The sequence below is a fragment of the Eumetopias jubatus genome, unplaced genomic scaffold, assembly GCF_037043125.1.
Source record: "Eumetopias jubatus isolate StellerSeaLion01/CBP00866 unplaced genomic scaffold, mEumJub1_p1.0 scaffold_3, whole genome shotgun sequence".
Classification (NCBI taxonomy): Eukaryota; Metazoa; Chordata; class Mammalia; order Carnivora; family Otariidae; genus Eumetopias; species Eumetopias jubatus.
This window is the reverse complement of record NW_028274809.1, coordinates 172,802,527-172,818,527: the sequence shown is the minus strand read 5'-3', so window position 1 is coordinate 172,818,527 and position 16,001 is coordinate 172,802,527.

Below are 16,001 nucleotides of genomic sequence, written 5' to 3'. Positions count from 1 at the left end.
CTTTTTCATGTTTAGAAGCAGTTCCCTCGTTCAGTAATATTCAGTCTTTGGTTCCATTTTCTAGAAGGCATTTCCTTTTCTAAGATCCTCTTCAGCCACAACTGAGGAGGAAATTGGAGACCTGATTAACTAATGAAGTGGGAATAATGAATTGATGTGACTGTTAACATACTGGCTTTCTTTTCATCCATAGTGATTCCAATTAAATGACTGAGTGATAATAGTTGTGTACATTTTTTATGCTCTTTCCTCTCATTCCAAGGAAAGTACGCTTTCTTAATGGGTTTTCTTTGCTATTTGGTTCAGTGATTTGATGATTTGCTAACTAGATATTGGCTGAAATAATGCATATTATTTAATTTAAATCGTTGGTTGATACAACAAAAATATTTGAATGTATTTTTTTGTAAAATTGATTACTGGATTTTTATAAGGGAACATTGAATATATCTGAAACATTTTGTGGTTTCCTTATTACAAAAAAATTTTTGTAAGTACCCTTTCTTTACTAGCAATACAACTTTGTAACATTGTTATGATTTATAAAGTTCTATATACAGTCATATACGATGTATGCAGACATATATGCATGTGATGTGTCTCCTCCCCATATGATTCAAGAAAATGTTGAACATTTGCCAAATATAAGTTTGCATTTATTATCAAGGACTCATTTTTTTAAAGATTTATTTATTTATTTTTGAGAGAGAGAGAGAGACAGAGCACATGAGAGGGGGGAGGGTTAGAGGGAGAAGCAGACTCCCCTCTGAGCAGGTAGTCCGATGCGGGACTCGATCCCGGGACTCCAGGATCATGACCTGAGCCGAAGGCAGTCGCTTAACCAACTGAGCCACCCAGGCGCCCTATGAAGGACTCCTTAAACACTGGTCCAGGGGCGCCTGGGTGGCTCAGTCGTTAAGCGTCTGCCTTCGGCTCAGGTCATGATCCCAGGGTCTTGGGATCGAGCCCCGCGTCGAGCTCCCTGCTCTGCGGGAAGCCTGCTTCCGCTTCTCCCTCCCTCTCCCACTCCTCCTGCTTGTGTTCCCTCTCTCACTGTGTCTCTCTCTGTCAAATAAATAAATAAAATCTTTAAAAAAAAAAAAAAAAAACACTGGTCCAATGTCCACAGTAGAAGCTTAAAATAAATTCACTAAAATTTGCCCATTTGATTAATAAGTCATGTGATTAATATGCAAATTGAATAACACCATTAGAAATATTACAAAAACCGGAATGAGCCTCTTGTCTTTATAATATGTATTTTTATTTATTGCTATTATAGTATGGATTTTAAAATTTAGCTTATTTTCTACTGTCTCATAAGTATATTATCTTTTGCATACAGTGTATTATCTTTTGAAATAGAGACAACTTACCTCTATTAGTCAGTCATAAGTCACTAAAGAGCTGTTAACCAAATGTAGGAGTTAAAATTATCAGTATGCTCAATGCAAACAAATGTTTAGCCATGATTTTTTAATTATTAGAAATTTATTTAAATTTGTATAGAACCATGATTTATCAATATTTACAAAATAGTTCAGCAACCACACAAGGTTTTTTGTGTTGGCATGTATCAAATTGTAACTAACACACACACGCACGCAATAGTAATTTGTTAAACAGCTCAAAGTATTATCATTTCCTAAATAAGAGCCAAGTGATGCTTTGGTATGAAATAGCCTATAAACTTTATAGCCTACAAAATGTTTAAAGGTAATAAATAAGCAAAAATGATTTGTTACCAAAAGATATATTACCCTATAACAAGATTAATCAACAAAATAAATGAAATATACACCATTTACTTTTCTACATGGTAATAATGGTGGATAAGTAATAGCTAATACATACTTCTATTGCACTGATTCAGTAAATATTTTTAAATATTTTTTATGTATCAATATGGACATCTATATCAGTGTCTATCAGTCTATCAGGTGAGATTGCATTTTGCTTCATACAACAGAGAAACCTGACCCCGCTCCCCCAAAATAACTTAAATGAGTCTATAAGTTAGAGGTTTGTTTATTGCATGTACCAAGATGTTTTGAGTCAGCAGCTCAGGGTTGGTGCAAAGATCATGGAGGTCATCCAGAACTTAGACTTCTCTCTCTTCTTTAGTTTATAGCTTTTATCCCCATTGTAGCAGTAAGAATAATGGTAGATGATGTAACAAGCCTCTAATATAAATGGTTTCGATACAGTAAATTTTCATTTCCTACTTTTCCAAAGTCTCATGTGCTACTTTACAATTTAACAAAACATTGTTAAATTCTTAGTAGAGCATTTTATTTTCTTAGGGGAAAGTATTGTGCTTTATTTATCTTTAGAGATCACCATTTATCATGGTGCTTAAAAAATTTTATATGCACAAGAATGGGTGTTGGACTAAACCATGGTTCCAGTAACTATGTCATGTGCTTCTTATGTTTCTTCTTATGTACCAAATACCTACGCATTGCATAAAGCATGAGGACCATTGTACTGAATGCAATAATTTTGTAACTTAGTAATACTTCTGAATTCTTTGAAAACCTATTTCCTGTAACTTGTAATGAAAATGAACTTAAAGTGATAAGAAAGAGAGAGAAGGAAGAGAGAAGCAAATTTTTTCCTGGTCTTGACAAATTTCAAATAAACATGTTAGGTGCAATTTAATTTTCACAAAATTCAAATTAGGTGAGAAAAAAGTAAAAGTACAACTGGAAATGAGAAATTGTTAAAATAAAAATGAAATTTTTTATAAAATAAAAATGAATGTCATAATAAAAAATAAAAAATTGAATATTCTTTAACAAATTAATTTAATGATATACGTGTATTTCCTACGTGTGTACACGTGTGTGAGTGTATGAGCAATTATACAGTTACCCGTATGATTGGTACTGAACAAGAGCTGGGATTACTAGTGAAGATACCTGGTTTTATCTCCGTATTTAAAGCAGAAACTCAGGGGTGCCTGTTTGGCTCAGTTGGTTAAGTTTCTGACATGATTTTGGCTCAGGTCATGATCTCATGGGTAGTGAGATGGAGCCCCACCTTGGGATCCATGCTCAGTGGGGAGTCTGCTTGAGATTCATTCTCTCCCTGCCCCCTCCCCCCACTTGCACTCTCTTCCTTTTTAAAATAAATAAATAAATCTTAAAAGAAATAAAGCAGAAAGTCCATGGAATTGTAGAAATTAGTTGATTTTCTGCTAAAATATTAGGTATTAAATGTGGTGGGCATAACTTAAAGTTCATAAATGTTGCACTTTTCTTGTTCTAGGACACTAAAACTATATAACCATAATTTTTTTCATTTTAGACATGTTTACGTAGACAGCGAAAAAGCTACAAACTAATCCATTTCCAGTGTTCTCCATCAGTTCCATCTTAACTTCATGAAATGATTAAACAAGGTTAAGAAATACTTTTCTTCCCTGTCAAATTTAAAATTCCAGAGGATTTCCTCTAAGCCATTAAGGTGAATGACAGTAAAAGAGTTCTTTGAACATCATTTGTGTGTTATTAGAAACAATGTCAGGTTATGTATCTCAAATCTTTATATGAAGAAATGATCCTCGGGCGCCTGGGTGGCTCAGTTGGTTAAGCGACTGCCTTCGGCTCAGGTCATGATCCTGGAGTCCCGGGATCGAGTCCCGCATCGGGCTCCCTGCTCAGCAGGGAGTCTGCTTCTCCCTCTGACCCTCTTCCCTCTCGTGCTATCTCTCATTCTCTCTCAAATAAATAAATAAAATCTTAAAAAAAAAAAGAAATGATGCTCATATGATTTTTATTTTGGTCACTAATGCATAGTATATATATTTGAATATGGATGTGAAAAAGAATACGTTTAATGTATTTTTCAATTCTGTTTTTTTACTACTAAGGCTACATTTTGCATTCTTTAGTTAATATTGGAAAGAAATTATGTTTAGTGTTTTTAGTAATTTAAATAGAAATCTAAGGCACACCATCTTGAAAATGTTTATTTTCAGAGGAATTCTTTGATAGGACTAATGTACCCTTAATCCATATAAAAATAATCGCAAAGTTTGGATATTTGCATATTTTTGATAATATTACATTATAATTATGTATATTACTCCATATAGTTCTCCTGAGCAGATAATATGACCCATTATTCTTTTTTCTTCTGTTTATGACACCAAAAAATAAACAGAAAAATAATATTTCAAGGCTTTCAAAATCAAACATATTTAATCATTTGGATTGAAAACAAAATTATATATATATCAAGGTAAACAAGAGTCATATCATAAAATATATTGCAAAAAAATCATTATTAGAGTAAATACATACATTTTTAAAAATACAACAAATTCAAAACTTATTCAACCTAAGTTGAAATTAATGAAATCCAGAAATTGTCACGATTATTATGCTATTGAATTTATTTTATTTTATTTTTTTAAAGATTTTGTTTATTCTAGAGAGAGAGAGAGCATGAACAGGGCAGAGGGAGAGCGAGAAGCAGACTCCCCAGCAAGCAGGGAGCCTGACTCGGGCCTCGATCCCAGGACCCTGGGATCATGACCTGAGCAGAAGGCAGACACATAACCAACTGAGCCACCCAGGCACCCATCTATTGGCTCTATTTTAAAATAAATAAGTTAGTCACAAAACCTTTAGACCAGCATACAGAATTCATGTGAAGTAAACAAAGAGTTATAAAATAAGTATAAATTATGTTTACATATGAATATATATCATATACATATAAATTTAAATTATACATGTGTAACCAACACATTATCATTATTAAATATATGAATGAATAACTCATAGGTTTCAGCTGGAATTGAATTGAAAAGATTGAGCGATATTTGTCCTCTAAACCATTTTTATTTTAACAGCAGGAAATCTGTACACCAGTTTGGAAATCAGAAGAATATTTGTTTTAAGGATCAGAACAGCTATTTTCATTTTATAATTTTGTTAAGTATATCCATTCTTGATTAGACCATTTTCTCAAGTCAACATTCAGGTTATTCACAATTTGTTCCAAACTTATTTTAGAAACACATATTGCTTTGCATTAGATTGCTACATGGGTCTCAGTTTTTAGAAGCTGAACTTTGATCATGAGGTTATGGGTTATTATCATGATTTTATTACCCACCATATGCATTTATTTGTGTATATGGGTATATATGAACTTACTGAAAATACAAATGTTGCATATATTCATTTCTGTTATACAGTCATTCTAACATTTTAGGAAGTAAGGAGGAAATTTTTTGTTAGCTATCCTTTATTGACACCCATGGATTGTAAAGTTCCAGATTAACTCCTATGAGAATGTATAAAATAGAAATCAACTATTCAAGGTCAGGATTGTTTAAATGGGATAATAATAATGAGGAACTTGTTCTTTGGAGTCTGTAGACCTGAATCAGAGGCTGAATGTGAAAAGTATACTTGTTAAGCACTTTTGGACAAAGGAATTTACCTCTCTCAATCTCAAGGTCATAATTTTTGAATGGGAGAAGACCATAATAATAGCTAATATTATTTGTGTGTCAGATTACCTCTGTGTTAACTAATTCATTCTTATAATAACTCAAAGCCTTTGTACCATTCCCCCATTTATAGAGAATTCTGAAGATGAAAGATGAAATATAAATAGTCCATTTACTTATAAAAATAAATATCCAAGTTATAAAATCGCACAGCAGCAAAACAGTCACGAACAATCTGATTCTAGAACCCAAACACGTAACTAATACATTATTTTTTTTTAATGAGTCTTCTGAAGATTAAATTAGATCATGCATGTAAAATGAGAGTGACATTCCTGATACATAGTAGAATCTCAGGAATTATCCATTGTTTTTGCTTTTAATATATTATTAGTTTGCTTTTATAGACTATGTCTGAGTAATTTTAGCATAAATCCACTTAGTTTATTTGAGTAGAACAAACAAATGTCAGTTCAAACAAGGAAGCATAAATCATTCCTTAAATATAAAATTTTAAAGTAAAACATGCTACCACAAATTTACTAAAAATATCTTTATATAGTCATAAATTTTCAGTCATCCATTCTGCTATTTTAATCATATTAATTGTATTTTAGTATTTCACTTTTTATGTATTAGAATCATGAAATCATAGTCACAAAAAGATGTTCTAGTCTTTCTCGTTTTTTCCCCTTCTGGCTATTATTTTACTCCTCTGGCTATGATTCTTGGTTGAAGCATCATTTATGCTTAACTTCAAATAAAAATAGGGGACTATCATATTCACATGAAGAATTATGCAGATAAATTCAAATTACAGTCTAAAAACCTTCAATTTACCACATTCCTACTGAAGTCTTTGAAATGGTGCCCCTAGAAATAATGAAGATTGATATTTTGTTAATAGTTCATCAATTTTAAGAAATATCTCTATTTATCCCTAAACTATATATACATAGGATTCTTTCAAATGCTATTCTATTTTGACTGCATAACTATAATGAAATACTTTGAAAGTTATACCAAGTAGTGATATTCCCTTCTTTTCTAGATACAAAGGAGAGAAGGAACACCACGAACGACATGTTAATTACTGCAACAAATTCATTATGCCAAGTGCTTGCACACAAGCAAAAGTTATCTGCTTTCCTCTCTTCTTCTTCCGTTCATCTGTCTTTCCCTATCTGTGTTTTTTTTTTCCTCTTGCCATTTGGTGGCATATTCATTTTTCAATCACTTTACCTTGGCATCACTAACAAACCTTACTCTTTTTATTTTCTCCCACATCCAGTCTGTTCATCCAACACATTTCAAAATTTTGTTATTTCTTCCTGTTCCTGTCTTTAAAAGCTGTCACTTCCTCTCTGTTCCTGGAGACAAAAATGCTCCTCCTAACATCTTTATCTGCAACGGCGTGTCCTCTTCTCCTCCAAATGTATTCGGTGGTTAAACCACATAAATTAGCAAATAAAGTTCCTGTTTTCCATTCACGGTGATTACACATTTTTACACTGAGCTGCTTGCAAATTACTTCTGACTCTACCGAAGCTGAATTCATTTAGACTGACCCTGGGACTTCCTTTTCAGATTTTTCAAATAGTATCTCCAGCCCACTTTGCTTCTCCACATTTTTTTCAACGCCATACACAATTCATTTATAAATGTTGTCATACTTGTGGGGTATAAATGTCTCAAACTTTATACCTTTGTATAAATCAGCATAGAGTAGAACATGCTGTGGTAAGAAACAGCCTCTGAGTCTCTGACTCAGATTGGTCCCAAAACCAATCTCAGGTTGACTACTGTCTGCATCACAGTTGCATGGTGTCTTCACTTTCAGTCCAAGGCTGAAAGAGTCACCTCTGTTTAGAAACACTGCAAGTTTGTGGCAGCAGGACATGAGAACCATGTACTGGCTTTTAAAATGTCTGCTTTGGCAGACAAAGGTCTCTTCCATTCACACATTGTTGAAAGTAAGTCCTGTGACAGTGCTCAAGTTCAGTGGCATAGAGATAGAGGTTTCCTGCAGGTTCACTGAGGCAAGGGCACCAACCTATTTGGCCAATAGCAGTAAGATTTACCACAACCTCACAATCACTACCGCTACCACCAAACATATATGTTTATATATATATATTCTGATGAAGAAAATTCAGTTGATGTGGAAATATGAAAAGCACAATCTCTCATCATTCCTCTGAAATTAGGTTGTCAGTTTGAAACAAGTCTCTTGTCAGATTGTAAGTCTGAGTGGCAGAGGCAGAGCAAAATAGATTTCGGAAGTACGAGCTCCAGAAGGACATAGGAGAATAAGACGCTACAGAAGCGCCTTCCACACAGTTGCACACAGAAGAATTTTCAATTACTTTTACTCAGATGTAAGGGCCAGTGATGTAGGGTGTGAATGTCACCAGTTTAAAAGAATAAGAAAATGAAAAGAACCAATTAGCAAATTCATCAGGCAGGGTGCCATTGAGGGAGAAAATGTTGACTGGGGCGCCTGGGTGGCTCAGTTGGTTAAGCGACTGCCTTCAGCTCAGGTCATGATCCTGGAGTCCCGGGATCGAGTCCCGCATCGGGCTCCCTGCTCAGCAGGGAGTCTGCTTCTCCCTCTGACCCTCTTCCCTCTTGTGCTCTCTATCTCTCATTCTCTCAAATAAATAAATAAAATCTTAAAAAAGAAAATGTTGACTGAGTTCAGGACCCTTGTCTGGACTCAAAAGATATGTGACTCTCTCATGAATTTGAACACCATCAAGGTGAAATTCCTTCTTATAACAAAACATGTAATTACAGTTGGATTTACTAATTGATTTTTAATGCTGTGAAGTCTTCTTAGCTCTATATAATTATTTTAAATAAATTATAAAAAAAATTTAATTTTAGTATATGCTCCAAAAATATTGTTAATTGAATATGTCGGTTAATTGTTTAAAAAGTCTAGTGAGTTACAATAATTCCTTTTCTTATTTGGAATTAGATGATGTTATCAATGTATCATAAGATCTCCGTGCTATGAGTGTTGTTAAAAATAATATAATCCTGGGCGCCTGGGTGGCTCAGTTGGTTAAGCGACTGCCTTCGGCTCAGGTCATGATGCTGGAGTCCCGGGATCGAGTCCCACATCAGGCTCCCTGCTCAGCGGGGAGTCTGCTTCTCCCTCTGACCCTCTTCCCTCTCATGCTCTCTGTCTCTCATTCTCTCTTTCTCAAATAAATAAATAAAATCTTTTAAAAAAATAATAATAATATAATCCTGATTTGCAACTAATCTGGAAAATGTCTTTGGTGTGATCTGGTAACTATTCTTTCTCTGTGTAGGTCTCTATTTGGGAGCTTGATAGATACCACTTGTCGTCTTATTATATTGTAAACTTTTCCACTTTTTAGGTAAGTTCTTCCTTTGTGCTTACTTGAAGTTTATCTTTTGGAAACTTCTGGTGTTTTATCACAGTTCTACCCACTGGAAGAGACTAAAACAGGTCCATTTTGTCTTTTATGTTTATATATATAACTTGAAATATTTGCAAACTACTGTGGATTCTTTCTGACCTTTTCCTTAACTTTTCCCAAAATACATAACTCAGTATCTCTAATATTTGCGAAATTTATAGATCCCTTAGCAATCTGATCAAATTCTTCAGGGTTCTTTTATTCATTGAAGAAATACTTATTTTCTGTGTACCCTACACCATCAGGAATTGTGCTGATAAAATGTTGATCACACTAAAACAGTTTTTCTCTTATGAAACTTACCGTTTAGTTAGTAGACAGATAATAAGAAATAATTCCGTAAGTTCATATGTAGTTACCAGCATGATACATCATCTCAAGGGAAATTACTGCATGCTTTCTTTTTTCTTTTTTTTTAATTTATCTTATTATGTTATGTTAGTCACCATACATTACATCATTAGTTTTTGATGTGGTGTTCCATGATTCATTGTTTGCATATAACACCCGGTGCTCCAATCAATATGTGCCCTTCTTAATACCCATCAGTGGGCTAACCTATTCCCCACCCCTCTCCCCTCTAAAACCCTTAGTTTGCTTCTCAGAGTCCATAGTCTCTCATGGTTCATCTCCCCTTCTGATACCCCCCCTTTCATTTTTCCCTTCCTACTATCTTCTTCTTCTTCTTTTTTTTTTTTTTAACATATATTGTATTATTTGTCTCAGAGGTGCAGGTCTGTATTGCATGTTTTCTTAATACCTTACATGGAACAATCTGCTCTATTCTAGATGTTACAATCTCTTATCAGTTGGGTTTGTCATATCCTAAGTTATATTAACTCTATTTGCAGTAGCATCACAATAGTGACAAGTTACTGGTCATTAATATATGATTGCAGTTTTTTAACAAGTTGTCATACAGAGAACTTTCAATGAAGTTTTTAATTCTACCTTCCAATTCATATTTTGCCATATGATTACCTATTAAAAAATACCTTAAGGTAGTATCTTCCTCAAGAGAAACCATTTTTTTCTGGGTTTTCATGTGTTTGGTTGGAATTATTTAGATCAAATTTAAGTGAAATCCTAATGCAATGTGAAAAGGGAATAGGTGTTGTTTTAGTTGACCTTAGAAATCTATGGAAGATGTCAGGTTGAATCACAGGAGACAATTGCTGTTTGTACCTCTTCGCTAAGGGTTGACAATAAGCCAGAGTGCAATGACTTACTGTTTTCATCCGGCCAAGAAGTAAAAGTCTCTTTTTATTCCTTTTACAACTTAGTAATCATAGAATGCTCAAGAAAAGCCTAAGGTAGAAAATAAATTGAACTAGATAGAACTTAGCAATTTAAGGAAAACTGCTGTTCTTGTCCTGTAAAAATGAAAGAGATGATTGAAATTTAAGATATTAAGAGGTAAAAGAAATTGAATTCTCAAGATTAATTTTTTAAAGGACCCAAGGAGTTAGTTCTGCTTTTTCTCTTTTTAAAGAAAAGTTGCAGTTGTAACTTGCTAAAAGAAAATGAAATCTTCAAATTCCATTACATGAGGAAAAAAAACCACGCCATTATTTGATCTAGATAATTTATGTACAGACAGGGTCCATTAGAGATAGTTTCTTAAAATTTGTCACTGATGAGGAGAACAAAGGAAAAGCAAATGTTTCCTAGATTAATACAATTTCAGAGTAAGGATATTATGAGTCTAATTCAAAGGACATATTTTTTAAAGAAATGCTATGATGTTAATTAATGCTTACTAATAGAATAATAGTTTTATTTGATCAATTTTCTAAAATCTGAAATCAGTACTTCATTTAGATAAAATATTAAAGTCAAATGTATAAATTGTCAAATAAAAAGTTGATGCATTTTCTTATCTACAGTAAATATTGGGATAATGCAAATATGACAATGACAAGAAAGATTGTCAGGAAAAACAGTGACTAGTTGTATAAAGTTACCTTTTTTCATTCATGCCCAAGCTTCATGCTAAACCCACTGAACTGAAGTAAAATACTTTTTCCTGAGGGTCTCTGTGTTTCTCAGGCAAACAGAGGCGTCAGTTTATCATCAACAACTGTATGTGTACCCTTAAAGTGGACCACAGTTGACTTACAAATCAATTTTTAAAATACCTGCAGTTTTGCCTTCTTTAATAGTTCTTTGCTCATTTTTGCTCAGAATATTCTATGCTTTTTGGGCCCATCTTGCAATTGATCCTGGATTTGAAACAGACAGCTGTGAAATATCAGGAAAATGATGTGGCAAGAGTTGCTGTTCCTGAAGAGAATTCAAAGAAAGTTCTATCTGGGCAGATTGTAATTCATGACTCATAGAGCTCAAATTTTTATCTTCTGAGTCCCTTTGGGCCACATGGATTTCAAAGTGCAATATACATATATACATATACAAACACACACATACATGTACACGTATACTTACATAAAAATACATATACATAGTATTGGATTTATAAATATATAATATAAAATAAATATAATTTACTTTTATTTAATTATATTATTAAAATTATATTTATGCTATTTACTTAAAATTCTTATATTTATTTTTATATTTTTACTTATAACATAAAAAAAGTATTGCAAATATTATGTAACACTCTAAATTGGTTCTGAGGCAGTACCCCATAACCACATCCATGAATATTTCTGTACCCAAAAGATATAGCGGTCACACTAAGTGAGATAAATAACAGTTATAAAGCATGTTATGGCCATTCATGTTATGTTTAGAAATGAGTTAAATAGTTTGAAAATATTGGGTCTTTAAGGCTTTTTATATTTTATTTGTATGATAAGCCAGTATTCACAAATTATGTATTCTGAATCTAATATGTTTCAGTTAACCTATTAGGCATGGAAAAAGAATGTCAGGGAATAAGAGAGATCAATTTAAAATTTTAGTTTCATACGAGTTTCAAGAAATCTGAGGTTCCGATTTATTTATGCAAGAAAAGATTGTCTGCAGGTGTCTCCAAGAGAGGAGGTCTTGATGGATGCCTTCAGGGACATGCACATTTGTTACATGCGTATGTGGAAAGCAAGTCTGAATCCTGATCCTGGTTTCCAGTATTTGATGGGTCTAGGTGGGAATATAATGTGAATGCACACACACAAAAATTAAAGTAAAAGATGCAATATACTTGTTACATAGACATTCATCAACCAAATATTGTGAATTTAATTTGAATGAATGAATATTTGCTGAAGAAATGGCATTTATTATTTTTGGTTGCTACTTTCCTTATCCTTTAAATAAAAACAAAACTGCGACAATCTCTATACCATCACTCTGCACAATGATTTGAAAAGCAAAATTGTCACACCAACATTTAGTACAGGAGCTTAGGAAAGGAAATAAATACACATTGAAAAAAATAAAGAAAAAAAGATGCTTTGGCATATGTTGAGAGATTGGAAAGAGCATTTACAGAAGAAGAACAGCCTTTTTAAAGATGCAAATTAATGTTGTCTAGAAGAGATACAGTGATAATTAAATATACATAGATGGGCTTGGGAAGGCTAAACCGTGAAAGTACTGTGCTAATGCCTAGGCATGAGTATTAAGGAAGTGGTACAGGTAAAAATTAGATCTACTTGTTGTGTTCCATTCTGCTTTTATTGATAGAATTCAGTAAGAGACCGTTGTCTTTAATCCAGTAAAACGTGTTTTCAAAACTACTCTTCATAATTATATTGAAAATGTACCAACTTTCACAGGACAATGACCATGCTGATATGGATCACTATAGATTTACAGATTTTGAATCATAACATAAAACCTATTTGCAAGAGTTTCAGCAAAATTAGCTTTCAGGAGAGGAAGGATTCAGAACCAGGCAGGACCAGAAACATGATTAAGAATTCAGAAGTTGCCTCTGGGGAATGTGGGACATTCAAAAGCTTGGGTGTTTCCCCTTAGGAGAAGAATGGTGATACTCAGGGAGGCCCATGTCACCATCTTGGCTTCGGGACACCTGCCTAATTACAATGGCTCTCTAGCTAGGGTAGTACCATAGAACACAGGCTTAAGAAAAGGGAGCAAACACTGATTAATGGAGGCCTGCTGCCCCAAAGGCTATCTTATCTCATGGTACTGTCTTTTGTTTAACCTACTGGCAGTAGGATGAGGTCAGATAAGGGTGAGAAAATACCCTAGGAAGGTGCCTGGGTGGCTCAGTTGGTTAAGCATCTGCCTTCGACTCAGGTCATGATCCCAGGCTCCTGGGATCGAGCCCCACTTCAGGCTCCCTGCTCAGCCGGGAGTCTGCTTCTACCTCTGCCGCTCCCCCTAATTGTGCTCTCTCTCTCTCTCTCTCTCTCAAATAAACAAATAAAATCTTAAAAAAAAAAAAAAAGACAAGAAAAGAAAATACCCTAGGTAAAACCAAGTGCTATGATGCTTGGGTACCTAAAGAATCAAAAGACCATAGCAGGGCAACCATAGCATAGGACTTTTGTAGTTAGAAGAAAGTAGGGAAACATTAGCATGGCTAGGACGAAAAAAGAATTTTCTTTTGGTTCTTGTGTTGAAATCAGAAGGATATCCACCTTTATGTCATCCTTGGGTGGCATATTCTTTTGTGTTTCCATGCATGGGATTATTTTCTTTGCATTTGTATTGGTAGTTCTCTACCAGACCCTCCTTGATCTACATCTAAGAGTTTCCAAGTGAAGTTTTTCAGTCATACTATAGGCATCATTTTCTTCCCCATGTAGGGGTTAGTTCTGTTCTAATAACTGTATTTTCTTTTTCTTTAAACTAGGGCTTTAAAAAAATTCTCACTTTCCCTTGGCTACTAAGAGAGAAAACTGATGTTTAACCATGTAAACAATTTTGGGCCATCTAAAGCATATGTGATGTTATGCACTGCCTAAGAAATTTTTTTCAAATAGGTATGAAAATATAAATTGTAGACAACCAACAACAACAACAACAAAAAACAGAGAAGTCGGAGAAAACATACCTGGGAAATCTTCAAGACCAGCAACACTTACTGATCTCACTTCCCTGTAGGCAAATTATTTTTCTTAATCATTCTCATATAAAGAAAGAGCCTGGAATAAAAGTAAGTATTAAGAAGAGCTGAGATTCAGTACTGAGGAAATAAATCTGATCTCAGAATGCCATGAAAGGTGGCTTAATTGGGCAGCATCATTTTTACACTTGACATAAAATATCCACATTATTTCACTAAATATAATTTTTTCTGGGATCGTTTTGGCCCACTCCCACCTCTGTTCCTGGATATATCATCACCACAGAGCTTTTCAAACCATAAAATCAGTTTATGATTCTTTTCAAATCTGTTTCATTATTTGTGTTTTGAACAAAAAAGGAAGTAGAATGCTAGGAGAACAGGATGAAGCCTAACTCTGAGAGAAATGAAATGAAATTGGCTTCTCTTGTCACTCCATCTGTCCCTTTATTCCTTTCTCTTATTTATTATTAACAGTTTTGCCCTCATTAATTTATAGCCTGAACTCAAGGTGCCTTTTGGCTGATTGTAATCTCCTTATTGTGCTTCAAGAAGGGTTATTTGACCCCAAAGGACCTGCATTATAAAATTTTCTTTCTGACAGTATCTGTGGAGCTACCTTTGAGAATTTCTTGAGAGGATATTAAGAAAAATTAGAGTAGATTAGATAAATTCCTTTATTTTCTTAGTGCTTATTTTGTGCTAGATGTCCATGTAGTGATAACCACATTTTGATATGGCATAAACACTACTGAACACTGGATTGTTTCATGCTTGTGATGTTACCTGTTATACTCAATATATATAACTTACTTGAGTTTTATCAAATGTTTACCTATCCATCTTTGAGGTATTCACACTAAGAAAAAAGAAAGATAGGTAGAAAAAATAGAATGAGTATTCTTATTAGTAGTTGTTATTGGGACTTTTGGTCTTGATAAAGATTTATAAGTACTCTAAATAAATTCAATAACTAATACCTAATTTGTAGAAGACATTGCATAGGAAAGAATTTTAAAATGGAGTAATGCCTTTTCTCAAAGGCATTTAAATCTATAGCAGGGCTGCAAGAGCACTTGGCTCAGGGTCCCAAATGGACCACATTCGGGCCACTCACCAAGGACAGAAGGACAAAATCCAAAGGCAGAGAAAGGACTGGTGTGAAACGAGAAAGGAATTTATATTAGTAAGGCCAACACCTAGAAGACAGCCGACTAATGTCTCAAAGACTGTCTCCAAAGGGCTGAAAATACTTCCAGGTTGATAAAAGCAAAAAACGTGGGACAAAGGTGGGTGGGTACCTACAGGTAGACACTGATGGGAAAAGATCCCTGTCTTCGAGTCAGTCAGGGGTGGGGTCTTGCTGGCTCAGGGCAGTCCTTATCTGTAGGCTAAGGGGATAGTTTCAGTTCCCAGCAGGGGATGCTCTGCCCTCTGCTTGGCCCAGAGACAGGCTGGAAAGAATACATCTAGAAAGTTTGAGATCAAAATGAAGGCAGCCAAAGTCTTCTTTTTAAATCTACTAGAAAATACAAATGCACAATGACAATAATATATGGCTTATACGTATAAAGAAATAAAATTCCTCCCCTACTATACAAACTTGCCCTAATAATCATCTATGTTGGTTTAATTTAAAAACAAAAACGAACAACAAACAAACAAAACCCTCTCTGAGGCTCTTGGGTGAAAGGAGAATCTTAGTTTTTTCTCAGAAGATTAAAATAATGTTATTTTAAAAAGTAAGAAGGAGAATTATTAATTATACAATGGCACAGGCATTGGAAAAGAAAAAGAAGGGCTACTTATGATGTTGCTAAGTACATATGAAATGGTGTAGGAGAAGAATTTTAAAGAAACAGATTTCACATAGTTTTCTTTTCTTTTCTCTTCTTTTTTAAGATTTTATTTAATTACGTGAGAGAGAGAGGAGAGAGCACAAGCAGGGGTAGCAGCAGAGGGAGAGGGAAAAGAAGGGTCCCTGCTGAGCAGGGAGCCTGGCATGGGACTTAATCCCAGGACCAGGGATCATGACCTGAGCTGAAGGCAGAGGCTTAACCACCTGAGCCCTTCACATAGT